Source organism: Nematolebias whitei, chromosome 15 (assembly GCF_014905685.2).
Source record: "Nematolebias whitei isolate Nwh7 chromosome 15, NemWhi1, whole genome shotgun sequence".
NCBI lineage: Eukaryota > Metazoa > Chordata > Actinopteri > Cyprinodontiformes > Rivulidae > Nematolebias > Nematolebias whitei.
The window spans coordinates 41,790,805-41,809,376 of record NC_056512.1 but is presented as its reverse complement, the minus strand read 5'-3'; the positions used below and the strand labels follow the sequence as shown (position 1 = coordinate 41,809,376).

At 41.3% G+C, this 18,572-nt stretch overlaps 1 protein-coding gene across 1 annotated transcript in view; it reads right to left on the bottom strand.

Moving 5' to 3' along the window:
* LOC119421350 (neurexophilin-1) overlaps positions 1–18,572 on the bottom strand; it is a 34,782-nt gene that overhangs the window by 16,014 nt on the left and 196 nt on the right. The gene's annotated exons all lie outside the window — the stretch shown is intronic.

The following is an 18,572-nucleotide window of genomic DNA, read 5'->3' as shown; positions in this document are numbered from 1 at the left end:
AGAACACCTGTGGACAGGTGGACAAGAACACCTGAGGACAGGTGGACCAGAACACAGGTGGACCAGAACACATATAGACAGGTGGAGCAGAACACCTGTGGACAGGTGGACAAGAACACCTGAGGACAGGTGGACCAGAACACAGGTGAACCAGAACACCTGTGGACAGGTGGACCAGACCACATGTGGACAGGCAGACCAGAACACCTGTGGACAGGTGGACCAGAACACCTGTGGACAGAATAATGAGAACACCGGTGGACAGGTGGACAAGAACCCCTGAGGACAGGTGGAGCAGAACACCTGTGGACAGGAGGATGAGAACACCTGTGGACAGGCAAATCAGAAGACCTGAGGACAGGTGAACCAGAACACCTGTGGACAGGTGGATCAGAACACCTGTGGACAGATGGATCAGAACACCTGTGGACAGGCGGAGCAGTCTCAAAGAGAGTTATGGAAATAATTTGATCGCAGTGGTCGCCTCAAAAGGTCATGTAACAAAACATAAAGGTCAACATCACCCGTTTTCTTTTGTTATTTTTACAATTTTCTGTCAATCCAGTGTCAAAAGCAATGACTGATTGTCATTAGTTGATTTTAATTTATGTTTGTCTTAATATGTTGTTTTAAGTTGTTTCAGTGACCTTCACTCCCTCAATAGAAAACAACATACAGCAAAGTTGACTGATGTGTCTGTACACAACATCTGTCTGTTGAGCCACCCAGCGATGGGTAAACTGTGAGTTTGACCCGGGGAGCTGACAAGTTCAGTAATCACTTCACTTTTGTCTGAATGCAAAATTAAAACCTTCATCTCTAAACTGACATCAATTTTTAATTTAAGAGCCAAGCAGCTCAGATTTCTTGAAGGTCCATCAAAGCTCCCCACATACTACCTCGTTTTTTCTCTTTGTCCTTTTTCCAAATGCAATATGCTCACTGCAGGAGATTTCTCTGTTACGAGATTAAAGTCTGAAAATGGCTGTGGCCTAATTATTCTTGTGGCCAGTGCAGATCTAAGAAGAGGTGAGAGAGAAAAGGTAATTTCACGAGAAACAAGCTGTTTGACTCTCAATGAATAATTTACTCCAGCTCCTTGGGGGTCACAGGAGCTTAAGGTCTGCAGAGGGTGACAAACTGGCTGCACTGAATCTTTTTATTTTAAATGTTTTTCCCCAATCTGTCCTGTCTTTCTGCATCCTCTTACCTGCCTCTTTTTCAAACGGGTTCAGTTGTGGGCTATTCCTTGGGGAACTCAGCTCATTTTGTATGTTCAGAGTGAAGCCGGGCTCTGAATTGGCTATCAAATTTTTACATTATATTTTATCGACAAGTTGGCAGTGCAAGGGGGGTGGAGAGCGGCAGCAAGGGACGCTTCGGCACCGGCTCTTTACCAGGGAGAGGAGCTGATGGAACGCAGCTGATTAAAGCAATCGTTGCAGCTCCAACACCAGTCTGGTAGAAGATGAAAGAACTATTAGGTTGAAGCACAAAAAACTTCAAGCAAATGCATTCTTATTGAGAGCTTTCATCTAAATTAATGCACCATTTCTTCTGCTAAATGTCTAAAAATACCTGCCAGAAGGAAAACGAAAACAATAATTGAAAGAATGCACATTGCCCAGCACTGATAGAAGTCAGAGTTTTAAACTAAAATTGTCCTGTGTTGAGAATGTTGGAGCCATTTCTGTTAAACCTTTAACATTCCATATTTTATATATTGGTTTATATTTGGTTCAAAATACTGCAGCCCGATTTTTAACTGGTACAGACAAAAGAGAGCACACTACTCCAGTTCTGGCTTCCATTCACCGGTTCCCGGTTTGCATTCAAATTAATTTTAAAATACTTCTGTATGTTTTTAAATCTCTGAACAGTTTTGCCCCCTCTTATCTCACTGATCTGCTGCAGCCATATGTCCCACAGCGCTCTCTGAGGTCAGCAGACCAGATGCTTTTACTGGTTCCAAGAACTCATTTTAAGCACAGAGGTGTCTCATTTAAAAACTAACTTTTATTCCCTGGCTGTTGACATTGTGTGAGTTCATTTGAACTTGTCTGTATTATCTGTACCTATTTGGATCTATGTATTTTATTCTGTGTCATTTGCTTGTTTGTTTTTGCTGTACAGCACTTTGGTTGGCCTTGTTGCTGTTTCAAGTGCTTTATAAATAAATTGGTATGGTATGGTAGAGTAGATACCATACCATATGGTATCTACCATATGGCATGCTATAGTAGATACCATACCATGGTAGATACCATATGGCATGCTATAGTAGATACCATACCATATGGTAGATACCTTATGGTAGATACCATAGGATATGGTATCTATATGACTCACCCTATCTCCTCCTTCTAGGAGATAGGGTGAGAAGTTCAGTTACCCGGGAGAGACAGAGTAGAATTGCTGCTCCTCCACATCAAGATGAGCCATTTGAGGTGGTTCAGGCATCTGGTATGAATGACACATGAACACCTCCCTATGGAGGTTTTCTGGACATGTCCAACTGAGAGGAGACCCCAGGGAAGACCCAGGATATGCTGGAGAGACTACTTTTCTCGGTTGTCCTGGGAACACCCTGGAATCCTCCCAGAAGAGCTGGAAGACGTGGCTGTGGAAGGAAATGTCTGGACCTCTCTGCTCAAACTACACTGCCCAACTCCAGAACAAGAGGATGGATGGATGAGTCTAATGATACAAACACGCACTTAAATACAATCGAAAATTACTATCGCGCCACCTTCGCCTTTGGCGACAGGCAATATGAAGTCCGTTGGTCAGGATTCTTTCAGGACATCACCTCTCTGTTCCTACATTTGAATAATGAGCAAAAATCCACTACGAACTGCTGGGAAGCTCTGTCTGATTCTAGAGGTTGTAGAAAACTACAAACTGTTCAAAATGTTTGTTTCCTTATGACGAACAGCTTTCACACACAGACTTATCTGAAGTGCCAACTGTTTCTGCAGTTTGTTACTGATTCGTTTCAGCCAAGAAGAGTAATCTGGTCACAAATGGCTGCTTGTGAGACATTTTCCACTTGCAGACAAGTGAACACTGCAGTTTGTTAAAAATGGATTAAACACAATTTGGAAATGTCAGCAGGTAAACAAAAGCACTGTTTTTAAAGCACTTATGATGTTAAGTGACCTCTATTAATTCACAGTAAAACCAAAGACTCTTGGCAGAGACGCATGAAGTGGAAAGTCCAAACAACATTTTGAATGCATGACTGCAAGAATTCCTCAGACGGAACAAGTCTTTTGGATAAAAATTGAAACATTTCAACAAAGAATAATCTGTCCAGAGGACCTGACTTAACCTTGTTAGATTTTTAATGCAACGTATGACGCGAATACTTGAAGAAAATGTTTTTGTTAATAAATGTCTAGTGTTCCCAGAAGGAATGCATATGCCCACTGGGCTTTCATGCTGAAGTTTCAAACTTAAATCACCTTGTGTTGAGCAATGATGGTATTGAAGTTATTATGGTCAAACCTTGAAAATACAACCATGCAAAAATTCAAGATCTAAAATGATCTGTTATATCTAAATATGTGTTGTGAATGCTATTACTACACAAAACGTAGCTTCATATGTACAAACTTCTAGTTTGAGTTTTTCTCATTGTTGTGCTTGTTTAAGTTGTTTGAATGTGGCGGGAATTGAATTAGGTTGACTCCAAAAGTTAACCAGTGGTAGATGTGATCAAATGATTGGTCCTTGAAAGATTTATTGAAATTTGTCTAGCGGTTCTTGAGATAGTTTGCTGACAAACAAACAGGATTGACTCCAAAAATGTATTTTAAAGTAAATGCGCTGCGTAGTTTGAAAACCCAACTTTAGTGACTGCGACTTTCCTTCCCTCCATAGCTTTAAATCACTTCTTGGTCTGTTGCCTTCATACATCTCCTCCTAAATGTCACTACGTGAGTGCAGCTACAGCGTGCGCTCTCAGGACATTATTACCTGCAGTGTCCCCTCAGTGAGAACTGAACTAGGCAAAAGGACCTTCTCCTCCTCTGCTCCTGTTTCCTGGAATATCTTGCAAAAAGATCTGAAGCTCTCGACCTTGATCTCTAAGTGGCTTCAAACATCTGTTTAGTTCCTGGGAAAAAGCAGTGCAGACATGTTCCTGTTTTTAGTTTTCTACATCACCTTACAACCTAGCTGTTTTTTTTAATACCATTTTATTTTCACTTGTTATTCTCAATTTGTACACATCTTTTATGATTGTCTATTGTTGTCCACTGTTGTCAGATCTCTTTGTTAAAATCAGGTCTCTTGTAAATGAGTCCACGAGGCTCAATGGGATTAACCTGTATACACACTGTAAAGGTTGAATGAATGAATGAATGAATGAATGAATAGTTTCAAAACTGTCACCATCTGTTGGATATGAAGATTAAAGATAAGATGGTGATGAAAGATTAAAAAAAAAACCTCCAAATTCCCAAACCAATCATGCAGTTTGATAGTTTTAAAGCATGTTTTTACTTTAAAACCACACATCTTTGATCGATAAAAACAGAAAAGAAACTTCTGCAAAAACAACAGAACTACTATAAAAAGGCCTTTTAATAAACTGATGTTTCTTGGTGCAGTCCTTTTAAAGATTTTTACTGAACTCTACGGCAGCACATTTTCAGTTCAGTTCAGAAATGTGTGCACTCAGCCCAAATGTTCTCATCCATTACTTTAAAGATGCTCTTTGCAAACTATGAAATCAAGGTTATCTGGAACTGTATCAAATGGTGCCGTTTGAAAAAGTTCACTTCAGCAGTTTTCTTGACACAATTCTGAAATTCTGGTAAATACTTGATGTAAAGAACTTTAATCTGCAGACTTTAGTCAATGAATTTGAGTGTAAATAAGTTCAGATAAATCAAATATGCTAAACATTTTAATCCTAAACTGCTCTCCCATGGACTCTATCAATTACACGTGTTCAGTCTTTTTGGCTTTTTCTACAGGTGAACAAATGCTCATGGTAGTTGGCATTTGATCACAAATTAGTTATAAAACAAATTAATAATTTAAGGACATTTCAGTCTAATTATTTTAGAAAAACAATTATTGTGTTTATCCGTTGTACACTGTAGAAAAGTGAAAATGGAGAATTTGAAACACCGTCCATCCATCTGTGCATGTTGTGAACACGATAACGTGAAAAATAAGCGAGACACCGACGTCCATTTTGGTGTGCATCTAAATCTAGTCGTAACAAAGTTCTTTCAAAACTGGAGATGCCATGTCTAACTCCAAGATGGCTGTCGTCATATTTGTATATATGCAAACCATGTGAGAGGATAAGTTTAAAAATAAATAAATAAAATATGTGCCATCTTTTGTTTTGGTGTGTGGCTGCTTCTAGGCATAAAAAGTTCACTGTCACAAACTGGGTTGTTACGTCAAAATAGATACCACCATATATAAATACCAGTATGTAAACTGACCACCTCTGTCATTTGAACAAACTATACTTTCTAGTTTTTGTATTGTTTAAAAGTTTAGTTTCCTCAAATACTGTGAAGGCCTCGGAGTCAAGGACACCATTGGCAACCCTCTGACTCCGCCTTTGCACCAGGTGGTGGATATAATTGCTCCATCCGCTCTTCAGGATCCGTCACTCTGCGCTGCCTCCATCAAGCAAAGACAAACAAACCAACCCCTGTTCTTCTCCACAGTGTAACTCCTACCCACTTAAATATTTTGCACCAAAAACAACGTTTTTTTTTTAAATTCCCTGTTCAACTTCAGTCCCGATAAACACTCATCCCAAAAACTACAAACATTCACTATTTATTGATTTGATTGATTGATTTAAATTCTTCAGCCAAGGGGGAGCTCGACGTAGCGCTTGTTCATTTGTTTTTGGACGATCTTTGTGACATTGCAACGAGCAGCTTTAATCCAATGCTCCTGTAAATCCCCTCAGCAGGCCTTCCCCACTCTGACTCTGTGGTTCAGTGTACCGTCACCGGACTGCGTGCCGGTGAACTGATGCCCGTTCATGCAGAACTGACTGTTTACAGATAGTCAAGGGTTCTGAGAATATAAATGGGCTCTCGCTCACTGGTTTCAGTCTGGTGTGGGATAAAGCAGTTTGTAGTCACACCATGATGAGGTCAGCAGGAGCTTCAGAGTCTCTCCTACCTGCCTGGCCCCAAAGAGCCGTTTCTAATATTGCAGATGTTGAATCAATGAGAAGTTCCTCCAATGTTGACTCTTTCTCTTACTGATTGAATTCTTTCCCTACATTTAAACAATGCGTGCTTCTGTCAGCTGAAGCTGTGTGAAGTTAAAATGAGGATTTACCCGTTCTTACTTATTCATCTCTGGGTGAAAGTCAAGCACATCTTTATATACGTCTCCTGGGAGTTACACCCACTTGTACCGGAGCCTGTGAGTCGTTTTTCTTTAAGCTGTGCACTGAAACCCACCATTCCAGATATTCCACCAGTGTTTTGTCTCAGGGAGCGATGCCACATTGTTCTGATTTAGATTCAGCGTTCCTGTCTCAGGACCGCTCTGCTTCACATGAAGGCTGTCAGTGTTAAAGGAAGTTGGTTTTCTGAGTGTGTCAGCTGCTTTAAGACTGAGGTTAGGATGAGCTGGGTGGTCTGAGGCACCTCTGGGTGCATTTATGCTGCGTTGGCACATTTAGCTGTTTCACCTCAAAGGCAGGTGGTTGAGCTCTGCTCATCTGACGCTTCCTGGTGTTTAAATGTTGTTTTTGTGAGTGGCTAAAGTTCGGTTATTTGTTCGAAAGAAATAAACTTGGAAAACAGCGTAAACAAGCTTTACATTGACATCCTCCGTCGTTGAGGGATTTGATTAGTGAAGGTTTTTCGAGATGAGTGTTTTTCTGAACTGGAATTGAACAGGGATTGCAAGTACACCGTAATGTTTTTGGTGCAAGGTATTCAAGTTGGTAGGAGTTACACTGTAGAGAAGGACAGAGGTTGTTTTTTGTTGCTTGTTCGAGGCAGCGCAAACTGACGGATCCTGGGGAGTGAAGGGAGAAATTTGAGCCACCACCTGGTGCAGGGGTGGAGACAGGGGGTGGTCGATGGTGGCCTTGGCTACCATAGATTAATCTTTGGTCACCCCAAGGGCCACCTGTCCTTTGAAGAAGCTGCACCATTGAAGCAATATAATAACTAAAAAACAAGAAGCTGGTTTACATATTTATATGGTAGTGGCCATCTTGGATTTTGGCCGAACAACATATTTTTATAGGGATCTTTCTTACACCTACATACAGCCACACACCAAAATGGAAATTGGTGATTCACTTATTTTTCAAGTTATCCAGACGGAGGGATGGAATGAGGGTATTTCCAATTCTCTTGTTCGCTCTGTGAGTAGATATTAAAACTAGGTTAAATTGAAAAAAAATGCTACAAAATGTTTTAAATATATATGTGTGTGTGTGTGTCTCCGCGAGGGTCGTCGGTCAACTCCCTTGTTCAACTCCACAGACCGACATCAAAATGTGGGTGAAAAAGGTGAAACACTCACACCTGTCTCCACCTTCATTTGCCCCACTCTGGGCCCATGAGCAAGGCCCTTGATCCCCACCTTCTGCTCCCCGGGTGCAACAAATCAACAAATCCTACCAGTGACTAGAAAGGACTGGACTGAAGGACAGCACAGCGGCACTAGTCATGGCAGCACAAGAACAGGCCCTCAGCATAAGAGCAATAGTGGCCAAGGTCTACCATATCAAATAAGACCCAAGACAAAGTATGTGCAAAGATGTCCCTGAGACAATCCAACACATAACAGCAGGAAGTAAGATCCAGGCAAGCAAAATCTACATGGAACGCCATAACCAAGGGGCTGGAATAATACTGGAACACCTGTGCCGAGTATGGACTGGAGGTCCCACAGTCAAAGTGTTAGATGCCACCAAGGGTGGTGGAGAATGGAGAGGCTAAAATACTGTGGGACTTCCAGAATCAGACTGACAAACAGGTGATGACTAACCAACTGGACATTGCGGTGGTCAACAAACAAGAGAAGAAGGCTGTGATGGTAGATGTAGATATAAGTGGCTGTAACATCAGGAAGAAGGAGCACGAGAAGCTGGAGAAATGCTAAGGGCTGAAAGAGGAAATACAGAAGTTGTAGAGAATCTAAGCATCAGTAGTCCCAGTGCAGTGACCTCCAAACTGGAAGAATGGCTCCAAGAGATGCCAAGAACAACCCCATAGACCTCTGTCCAGAAGACAGCAGTCCTAGGAATATCTAAAATATTACACAGAACCTTCAAAGTTCATGCTCAATAATCCAGGTAAAAATCCAGCAATGTTCAGTCATCTCATCTGAACACTTTTTCCTTTGCTGGGATGTTTCGTCCTTCATCCAAAGGACTTCATCAATCTGAAGAGCCACAAACAAACAAAGCAGCACAATCCCATAGTTGGGGGAAAAACAGTTTGCTGGTGATAAGATGGGATCTGGGGCTCACCTTCTCCCCCGTCAACTCCTCTGAGGCAGCCATGCCAAAATGGTTCAAAACATCAAAGTTCACGCTCAATAATCCAGGTAAATAATCCAACAATGTTCCAACTACACAGAACCCTCAAACTCCCAGGCCTCAGAGAGAGAACCCAAGTTTGAACAGAAGAGGAACCGCACAAGTGGAAGAGTAGGGTGAGTTTCAAGTTTTATATATTGATAAGAAGAGTGTTGTATTACCAATCTTTTTACATTTGATTTGATTTCTAGAGATTATCTGTGGCTTCAGCTAATTTTATACAACCCAAAGTGGGATCTCAACTCAAACTTTGGGATCCACATTTATAAGTCACTGGCAGGGGTGGAAGTAAAAAATGTCAAATACTCACATTACTCTAATTAAGTAGATTTTGGGGGTACTTGTACTTTTATGAGTATTTCTTTCAAGTGTGTAATTTTACTCGTACTTAAGTACAATTTAGACCATGTAATCTACTTCGCTACTTTTAAAATCAGAAGTCGCTACTGAGTACAGCTGCAGTTTGAATTAATATTCAAACCGTTTGCCAGTCTAAACAGGTCTCAATTGTAAATGAGTCTTCGAGGCTCAATGTGATTTATATGTATAAATAAAGGTTGAATGAAAAAAAGTTCATCTGCATCATTGTAGCCAATAAGACTCGCAGATCGCGAACGCGCCAGTTACCTATGACATAAGCAAAGGACAACTCTGTAGAGTAGAGAGTCGTTTATGGATTGAAGATTTGGAGAAAAAGCCAAAATGGAGACAGACGATAACAACAGAGAAAATGACGAGGTAAAGGCTGAGGACGAGTGCCCATGGCCGTACCTGGAGGAATGTTTCATGAACAGAGGGTGAAAAGGAGACAGCGTCCAGATACAAACTTTGTTTGATCTCTACGGTGATAGCAACTTACAAGACTTCAGCATCTAATCTCAAAAAACATATTGCGGTATATGAGGTTTTACCACTACCTGTATATTTGTTTTATTGTTTGTATGTGTGGGTTATTAGTTTGGCTGAGTATGCAAAGATCTTAGATATTGTCACTGCCATCGGTTTGCCTGGTACTAAAATCAGATGAATGTAGCTGTTATTCATTCATTCATTCAACCTTTATTTAGACAGATAAGTCACATTGAGCCTAGAAGACTCGTTTACGACTGAGACCTGTTTGGACAGACAATAAAAGTGATAAACTGGACACATGCAGGAATTGGAGGCGAAAAAAATTCCTATCAGACTTTTTTTCCCTGCCTAAGAAGAAAAAACTGATATTGAAAAACACCTCGCACAAACAAGCGCATAGTGACGTAGACATTCTGCAGAGGGGGGAGACGAGAGCGATGAGCATGATTCATAGATGCTCTTGAGGGCGCTGTAAAAGTTCTGATAAGGATGTAATAATCAGCCAGTGTCCTTCGGTGAGATCCGTAAACATTCTCGAGGTAGGTCGAGGAATGGACAAGAATAACGACTATGAGAATCCATGAGTCCTGAAATGATGACGCAAAGTTTATTCAGCTGGTTTCATCTGGTTATCAGTTGGAAATTCCTCAGGGAGGGAGTGGTGAGCGTCAGATCACATGTTCTCCAGGCGAGTTCAGATAGGGTGACCTTCAAGGCCAGCCAAGGAAGCCAAATTCAGATAAACACAGTTGTTTTGGGGACAAGCAGAACTTAATGACATTTACCTTGAGTCTGTGTTGGTCCACTCGGTTCCGAAATGTCCAAATTACACGGCCACACCGATGGAACGTGACTGAGTAAAATCCCCGAGATCTGATCCATTCTGCCCAATGCATTTAAGTCTGAATACTCGAGACACGAACCAAGCCATCATAAAGGCAAACAGCATGATCAGGTCCAAATTTGCTGCCGATGACTTCCTTGATTGTTGATAATAAAACCAGCAACCAGCTGAATCCAAAAGCAGGAACCAGTTATCGTAAATCCAATTAAATATGCATCTTTAAAATCCACAAATGGCAGCAGAGATAGACACATCATCAAGTTTTCCAAGTCGATGAGATATCCAGCTGCGTGCGTGCCAACAGGGCAAATCAGCTCGCCTAAAGTCTGTCTTCTCTTCGAAGAAATGTTGTAAATTGAGTTGAGGGACCAACTGGTCAAAACAAGTCCATAATTATGGTTCAGAAGAAATGCAAGAGAGGCTCAGCAGTTTCACAGACAGACAGAGCAGCAAAGCAAAGCGGAGAGGGAGGGGAGAAGCGTCCGATCTCAGCAAGTGCAAGTGATGAATATACAGTAAATCAAACTGAATGACTTCTATTGGCAACACAATAAAACGTCAATTGGTTAAAAAGTAATTAATACTCTGAGTAGTTTTTGAGAAGAGTACTTTTACTGCTAAAAAAGTTAAATCTGTGGACGTGGATCTGCCTATAATATTGCTCCCCATATGTGAAGTAGGTTGACTGCAGGCACAGTTTCAAGAGTTGACACAGTTGTTCTGTAGAAAGTGTGGTCCTGCTGCTCAGAGTGGTGTCTGATGTTAATTTTAAACTGACCACCTCTACTGCATCATCAACAGGAATGTATGTAAAGAGTGATGTGACATCAAAAGAGACCATTGTTTCATCAGTCTCCATGATGACATCCCTCACCTTGTCCACAAAGTCCATGGTGTTCTGTATGTGGTGTTCTGTATGTGGTGTTCTGAGCTGCCAACTAAAGCATACAAGAATACAGCTCCTCAGACTGAGGAAGTCTCTCGGATGAGAGACGAAACGTTTCTACATTTTTTTGTTGATTTGCTTTGTTTTGTTTTTTTGAATGTCCAGAGGACCAGATTTAACTTTTTTAGATTTTTCTACCTGGATTATTGAGCATGCATCAGGAGTACTTTTACGTAAATGTTTTTATAACACCAATACTTTTACTTGTAACGGAGTGCAATTTAAGCTGTGTAACAGTACTTGTACTTGAGTACAAATTTTCAGTACTCTTTCCACCTCTGATCACTGGAGACATAATTGTTTTATATGTTTACCTCGTACTATTTTGGCGTCTGCCCTTTTGTACATATATGTTTAATGTCTGCTGCCGTCAGAGGACATGGACATAGTTGGAATTAGGACAGAGGACAGAGTGAGATGGAAGAGGGTGACTTGCTGAGGTGACCCATGAGGAGGGAACAGCCAAAAGAAGGAGACGACTGCAGCTGTGACAAACCATTTTCCTGCAGAAGTACTTTTATATTCTATTCTACTCTGTTCTGTTCTAAGTTTGAGTTTGAGTGTTGTCGAGCCACAATTGTTCACCAAGGAAATCAAGTATTTTGGTATTTATCTTTTAACATAGAAAAGGTGCAGGCTTCAGTGAACTCCCACTGAAGAGACATTTCTAGAGTCTCCCGACAGAAACGTGACATTTATGAGTGATTTTTTTTCTTTCGAGCATGTGAGGGACATGAGGTGGAGACTGAGAGTTCATGAGCTCAGACAAGCACATCGCAAGGATGACAGCAGGGAGGGACAGATCAGGGATTTGTGACTTTAGGTAATATTAACTATATCAGACTGTTTTTATTGATTTATTAATTTTCTTAGGATTGAGGGACTATTTCAGCTCAGTTTGGGATGAATCTGTACGGACAAGGTGGATGACCCTGTGAGGAGGACGGGTATGAATGAAACTTGAATCTGAAGGTTTGTGACAGTTCAGAACACGAAGCGAGTCAAATGTGGTCAGAATCATCGTCACACAACTTCTGACACACAAACCTTCACGTTTGTGTTTCATTGCACTGAACTGTCTCTTGATCAAACTTGAAGCAGCCCGGTGTTTTTCAGATTTTATGAAGCATTGGGTTTTAAATGTGCATTCAGCAGCACACAGTGTCTTTTTTGTTATAAAATGTATTCTGGTCAAGTTTTAGATTTCTAAATGTTTCTTTTGATTGATTCATTGTGTTAAAGCAGTCCGTTCTATTAAAATGAGGGAAAGTCAGATGAAGGGGAAGGGAAAATGTGAATTAATGTGAATTCAGGTTTCACCATATTGTTTTCCTGTTATTTTTCTGAACATAGTTTGACAATCTAACTACCTTTTATACTTTGTTTTATTTTAATCATTCATATATCAAATTGTTCAGGAGATAGGTTCTGTAACGTTTATTAAACATTTGAATTTATTAACAAATTATTTTCCTGTGAAACTTTTTGAATTCTCTTCAAAATCCTTCAAAAAATTATCTTTGAAATCTACTTCAACACATTTCTATTCAAAACTGCTACTGCTAATGGTACAACTGATAGTATTACGGCTATTTTTAAAATTTTAACATTAACACAGCTAATGCTAGGAGATGAGGAGACTCAGGTCCTTTAACGTCTGCAGGACCTTGCTGCAGATGTTTTACCACTCTGTGGTCTCCAGCGTCTTCTTCTACGCTGTGGTGTGCTGGGACAGCAGGGTGAAGAAAGCTGAGGCCATCAGACTTGATAAGCTCATCAAGAGAGCTGGCTCAGTTCTGGGAGTGGACCTGCAGTCTCTGACAGAGGTGTCTGAGCAGAGGATGCTGAAGAACCTGCTCCAGATCCTGCAACACGTCACACCCCCTGCATGACACACTGGACTCTTACCGCAGCACCTTGAGTCGTAGACTGAGATCACCGAGGTGCTCCACAGAACAACACAGGAAGTCCTTCCTCCCTGTGGCTATCAAACTTTTCAGCTCCTCCCCCTTTCTACACACAGGACCATAAAATTAACCCTACACTGCAAACACTTTAATGTTTCTATCTGCACCTGGCCTGTTTTAGAACTTAATTGTTTGGATTTTTATATTCTCTGTTATTTATTTATTTATTTTCATATCTTGTGTGATTTCTTGTTTATGTTCCTTTGTATTGAAACTCTGGCACAACAATTTCCTGCAGGATTAATAAAGTTCTATCTTATCTAATCATTATTAATGCTGTCACTGCTAATGCTTGGTTTACTTATACAAATTCTACTACTGTGAATGCTAATTCCTCTATTGCTAATTATTTGAATGCCAGTGCTAATGCTACTGATGATAAGTTTCGTTTGCTCCCTTCTTCAGGGTTCGCCATAGAGAACTAACTCACCCGAAGACTTGGCAATTGTTTTTATACCGGATGTCCTTCCAGACACAACCACAGACCACTGAGCTACCACAGCCCTCTGTGTGGAGCAGAGAGCTGCTACATGTAGGGCGCCCGGGGGAGCAGATGGTGGGGGTTAAGGGCCTCGCTCAAGGGTCCAGGGTGGGGCAGGTGTGGGTGTTTCACAGCAATCTTCCGATCACAGGCTCACCGTCTCCAACCTAATTCTGCTTCTAATACTTATTTTATTGCTAATGCTAGGTTTACTAATAGTAACTTTACTATTGGTATTGCTATTTTTGTAGCTACTGTTATGCTACTTTTAACTACTAGCTAGAGCTTTGCTACTTTCAGCTAGGATAGCTAGTTTCAGGTAGCATTTAGATGCTTATACTTTTTTACTAGAATTTTACTAAATTTGAGCAATTTGCTAGTTTTATACTTTAGCTGTTTTACTAGTTTGCTAGATTTTTGACACTTTTAGCTTTTTGCTAACATTTAGCTACTTTTAGCTTTCAGCTGTTTTCAGCAAATTTAAACAAACTCATGCAGCACTCGGCATTCACACTGCAGTTTCATCAAAAATGTAATTTCCCCAGTAAATTTTTTCAGGTTTTTATGTTTTACTTGCATAACAAATGATTTCCGCGCGCAGAGCGATGTGGCATTTAGACCTCTGATTCTGAACCAGCGTCTTCACAGAAATTGGATCTGCACACAGTGACAGTCAGTGAACAGCTACAGGGCTTCAAATTTAGCTCTCGAGCATGATGGCCTGTGTGCATCTGAACAGAAAGCAATTAGGCTGAGAATAAAGCAGCTCTGTCTCTCACGGCCGCAGAGATTCTACCTGAAGAAGAGCACCAGCGGGTTCAGTCCATGGAGAGCTGAGCTTCATCTGCAGCCAGCTTTAATAACTGAACATCTTCCTTTGTGTTCTGTTTACTCTCATGTTTATATTTTAGATGTAACAATATTCAAACTGCACGTTGAATAAAAGGAAAAGCTCCATTTCAGGGAGAAGTGGAGCGTTCTCGGTATAATTGCGGGGGGAAGCGGTCCTCAGTCCACTGGAGCGGCAGAGTTCAATGCTCTGTTGGAGTGCGCTTCATTCCTCTGTTGGTATTACTCGTATTGTTAAGAGGACCTCGTCTAATTAACCCCACCCCTCCCAGATGTCACGCACTGCCAAAGCAGAATGTCACCGTGGTGTCGTGTGAAGTGTTTCAGTTTAGAAAAATAAACTGTTATATCTGGATGTGGGTGTTTATGGATAATCCTTCGGGTGGATCTTTACCATTTTGTTTTTTAACCCTTCACATTTAGGATTCTAGAATTGCGCCGCTCGGGGTGGCTGCACGCAGGAGCAGCTTTGTTACTTTCATTCTAAGATATTGCTTTTGGAAACTTTAATTCCTCTTTTGCTGGATGTAAATCACTTTTTTTTTTTGGATGATTGTTTTCTCTGGTGTCGGATGCTGCGCAGCTGGAAGGATTTTTTAATGAAACGTTTTTACTTTTGGACATTTGTTATGATGCGTAACCATGACAACAAGGTGTTTTTTACAACCAGGAGCAGCTGATTAACATCTCAAAGCTCAAATAATATTTCATTTACAGCCTCAGATTTCAAATGAGTTGAAAAGGAGGTGCTGTAGATGCATTCCCGTCTCCCTGCCGGCTGTTCTTGAGTGCCTGCTGAAATCCTGGAACTGGCAGGAAACGTGGCTCATGACAGCAGAAGGACTGGAATCATCCCCCGACACCTACAGTCGACTGTTCACAGCGACAAGGAGCTCGGCAGGCTGCTGAGAGAAGTTCTGCCTGGTATTTGGGCGATCCAGCAGCCCGGGGGAACCGAAAGGCCAGCTGAGTCTGGGTGGATGATCGGATGGCATCTGCGGCCATTTTCTTTGGATCCACTGTGGGACGGACCTTTGCAGGAGATCCTTTCTGCCTACAGCCATCAGCGTCTCTAACATCTCTTAATGAAACGAAGATAACGAGTTACAACAACATTTATTTTCCCTTTGGGATTACTAAAGTATATTTGAATTGAATTGAATTGTTTCTTATTGAGGCTGACACTTTGTCTATTTTTAAGATTAGACTTAAGTCTTTCCTTTTTGATAAATCCTATAGTTAGGGTTGGCTTAGGTTTCCTGAGGTATCCCTTAGTTATGCTGCTGTAGGCTTAGACTGCTGCAGGACAAATGGACCACATTTCCTCTCTCTGCTGCTGTATTTACTTGCTCTACTCTACCTGTTTGTAATTTTCTATCTTAACAAGTGATTTTGTCTTTCTTCCTATGGAAAGTGAACCTGGACCTGCCATTCTCTGTCTGTTTCTCTCAAACCCAGCCAGTCGAAGCAGATGGCCGCTCGTCCTGAGCCTGGTTCTGCTCGAGGTTTCTTCCTGTTAAAAGGGAGTTTTTCCTTTTCACTGTCTCCTTTGTGCTCGCTCAGGATGGGAGACTGAAGATTCGACACAATCTGCTGCTTCCTTAGATAGATAACTTTTACTAATTGGCTTTTTAATGTGTATAAATGTTTCTGTTCAGTGCCCTGAGACGACGTTAGTTGTGACTTGACGCTATATAAATAAATTGAATTGAACTGAATTCCTGGCTGCAGCACGGTGGCGCAACTGGTAGAGCTGCTGCCTCTCAGCGAGCAGGTCCCCGGTTCAAATCCCGGTCCAGAGGCCTTTCTGGGTGGAGTTTGCATCTCTCCGTGCATGCGTGAGTTTTCTCCAGGTACTCTGGTTTCTTCCCACAGACCAAAAACATGCATGTTAGGCTGATTGGTAACTCTGAATTGTCCCTAGGTGAGAGTGAGAGAGTGAATGGTTGTTTGTCTCGTTTGTCTCTATGTGTCCCTGTGATGGACTGGAGACCAGTTCAAGGTGTACCCCGCCCCTCGCACAGTGATTGCTGGACATGGGCACCGGCGACCCCCGTGACCCAAAACTGGAAGAAGCGGGTAAAAGATAATGGATGGATGGATGAATTCCTGGCACAATGACTGCTGGAGAAAGGTATCATTTGCACGGACCGGAACAGAAAAAGGAGGTAAATAAAATGAATTAACACTTTTTACTACTTTCCTTTTCCTTCATGAGAGCGCTACAGTTTCATCCGTTGCATCTGTGTCCTTGCAAAGACTGCTGTTCTCGTTTTAGAGTTGAAACAATTAGCAATTTTAATAAGTCAAGTAAGCTGACTAAAGACCAGAAGTGGGTTTTTATTGTTTTCATTGAAAAATGTCAAAAATTTGACTGAAACTTAAATGTTGGTTTATCGCCTCTTACGTTCACTAAACTGAACAAAAACGGCAAAATCACTGAGTCATATTTAAATCTTGCATGTCAAACAGGCAACTAGAATAAAAGCTTTCTTTAAAGATTAAAACAAATGCAAGTTTCTCTTTATGTTGATGCAGCTTTAATGACTGTTAACCCCCAAGTCTTAAATATCTATTTTAAAAGTATCATCCATTATAGCCTTTATATCTTACTGGGCTTTGTTGATGAAAATTATACAACCTGCCACCAAAAATAAATTATTTCTTAACTAGTCAATTATACAGCTGGGACAGTTTAGATTATTTATAACCCTTCAGTCAAATACAGAGAATTAGCATTTGAAACACACCATTAATCACAGAAACAACAAGCAGAGTGGCACCTTGTATTAACAGACATCGTCTGCAGAGCATCCCTGGAGACCTGACCCTGTCTGACACCCGTAAGGCCATTACCACATGAAAAAAACTCATTCATAATGCAAAGTGGGCTTATATGATTATTAATTGCTGCTCTGTTGCATTATAAAAAGTTAGTTAATTCATTAATTGTACCCTAATTCATCTATGTCACAGAGTTAATGAATGAGCTCCTGCTGAGGGATGTCGTGTTCTCAGATGGTGAGAAGAAAGGGAGAAAAGATCACAATTAATTCCACTATCATTAGACACAGACTGTGTAGTGTAGCCCTGAAGCCCCAAAAATAAAATAAAAAAGATCCCAGAACCAATCCAACACGTGCGTTCAGCCTATGTGGGTAGGCGACAGCTGAAAAGGCAAACGTTCTGCATGTTTCAGGGCGACTGTGGTCGTTTCTTTCAAAGGGAACTGAAAAAAGCTGCCAATTATATCTGCATGTCTTCATTCACAGCTGCTGTCTGTTTTCCCTCACATCATCAAAAGAGCAATTACTCCTCTCTGAGCTTCAGAATAATAGTTTACTACGAGAGCCACAAGGTCGTCTGAAGGGATGCTGGAAGTAAAAAGGTGCAGCTTCATGTCTCTGTGTCTTTTGTGTTTTTGGGTTCTTGCTGTGTGACGCTGCAGCTCCACTCAGGATGTTTTCAAGTCTTCTCATGTGGAGCTGACTTCTCATTAAATATGTCTGTGTGATAAAAGAGGACCGGAATTATTAGGACTGCAGAGAAAATTTACAGTTTTTCTGCAGATCTTCAACAATGAAAAGTTTCTTTCAGTTTCTATTTTTAAACAACTGAAAACCACAATTGTGTTAATCTTCGCAGGAATTTGTTGATTTGGCACATTGGGTGTTTCAGTTTTCTGAGGGACTGGTGGACAAACTAGAGCTTTAAACAACAACAGCAACGAAAAGAAACAAAGTAACGCGAGCGCAAGCCTCTAGCAGCCGTGCGCTAATGGCACGGCGCGCATGGCACGCGTCTCCTGGGAAGAGTCAGAGTCCTCATCAAACCTGAGACACCAGTTAAAGTCAGAGCTCTTTAATTGGGACAAAATGCACAAACATCACGGTCTGCAGTGAAGGGGGGGGGGGGGGGGGTTCACCCAGCTTTACTCTAAACTCTGGTCTGTGTCCTCGTGCCACCTTCGTCAGGGACCGTAGTGCCCCATGTACAAGAATAAACTTCCAAACTGATAAAGGTGGACAATATTTGCGCACGAGGAGCGGACACCTGACAGGTCAGCTATGCCCCCCCCC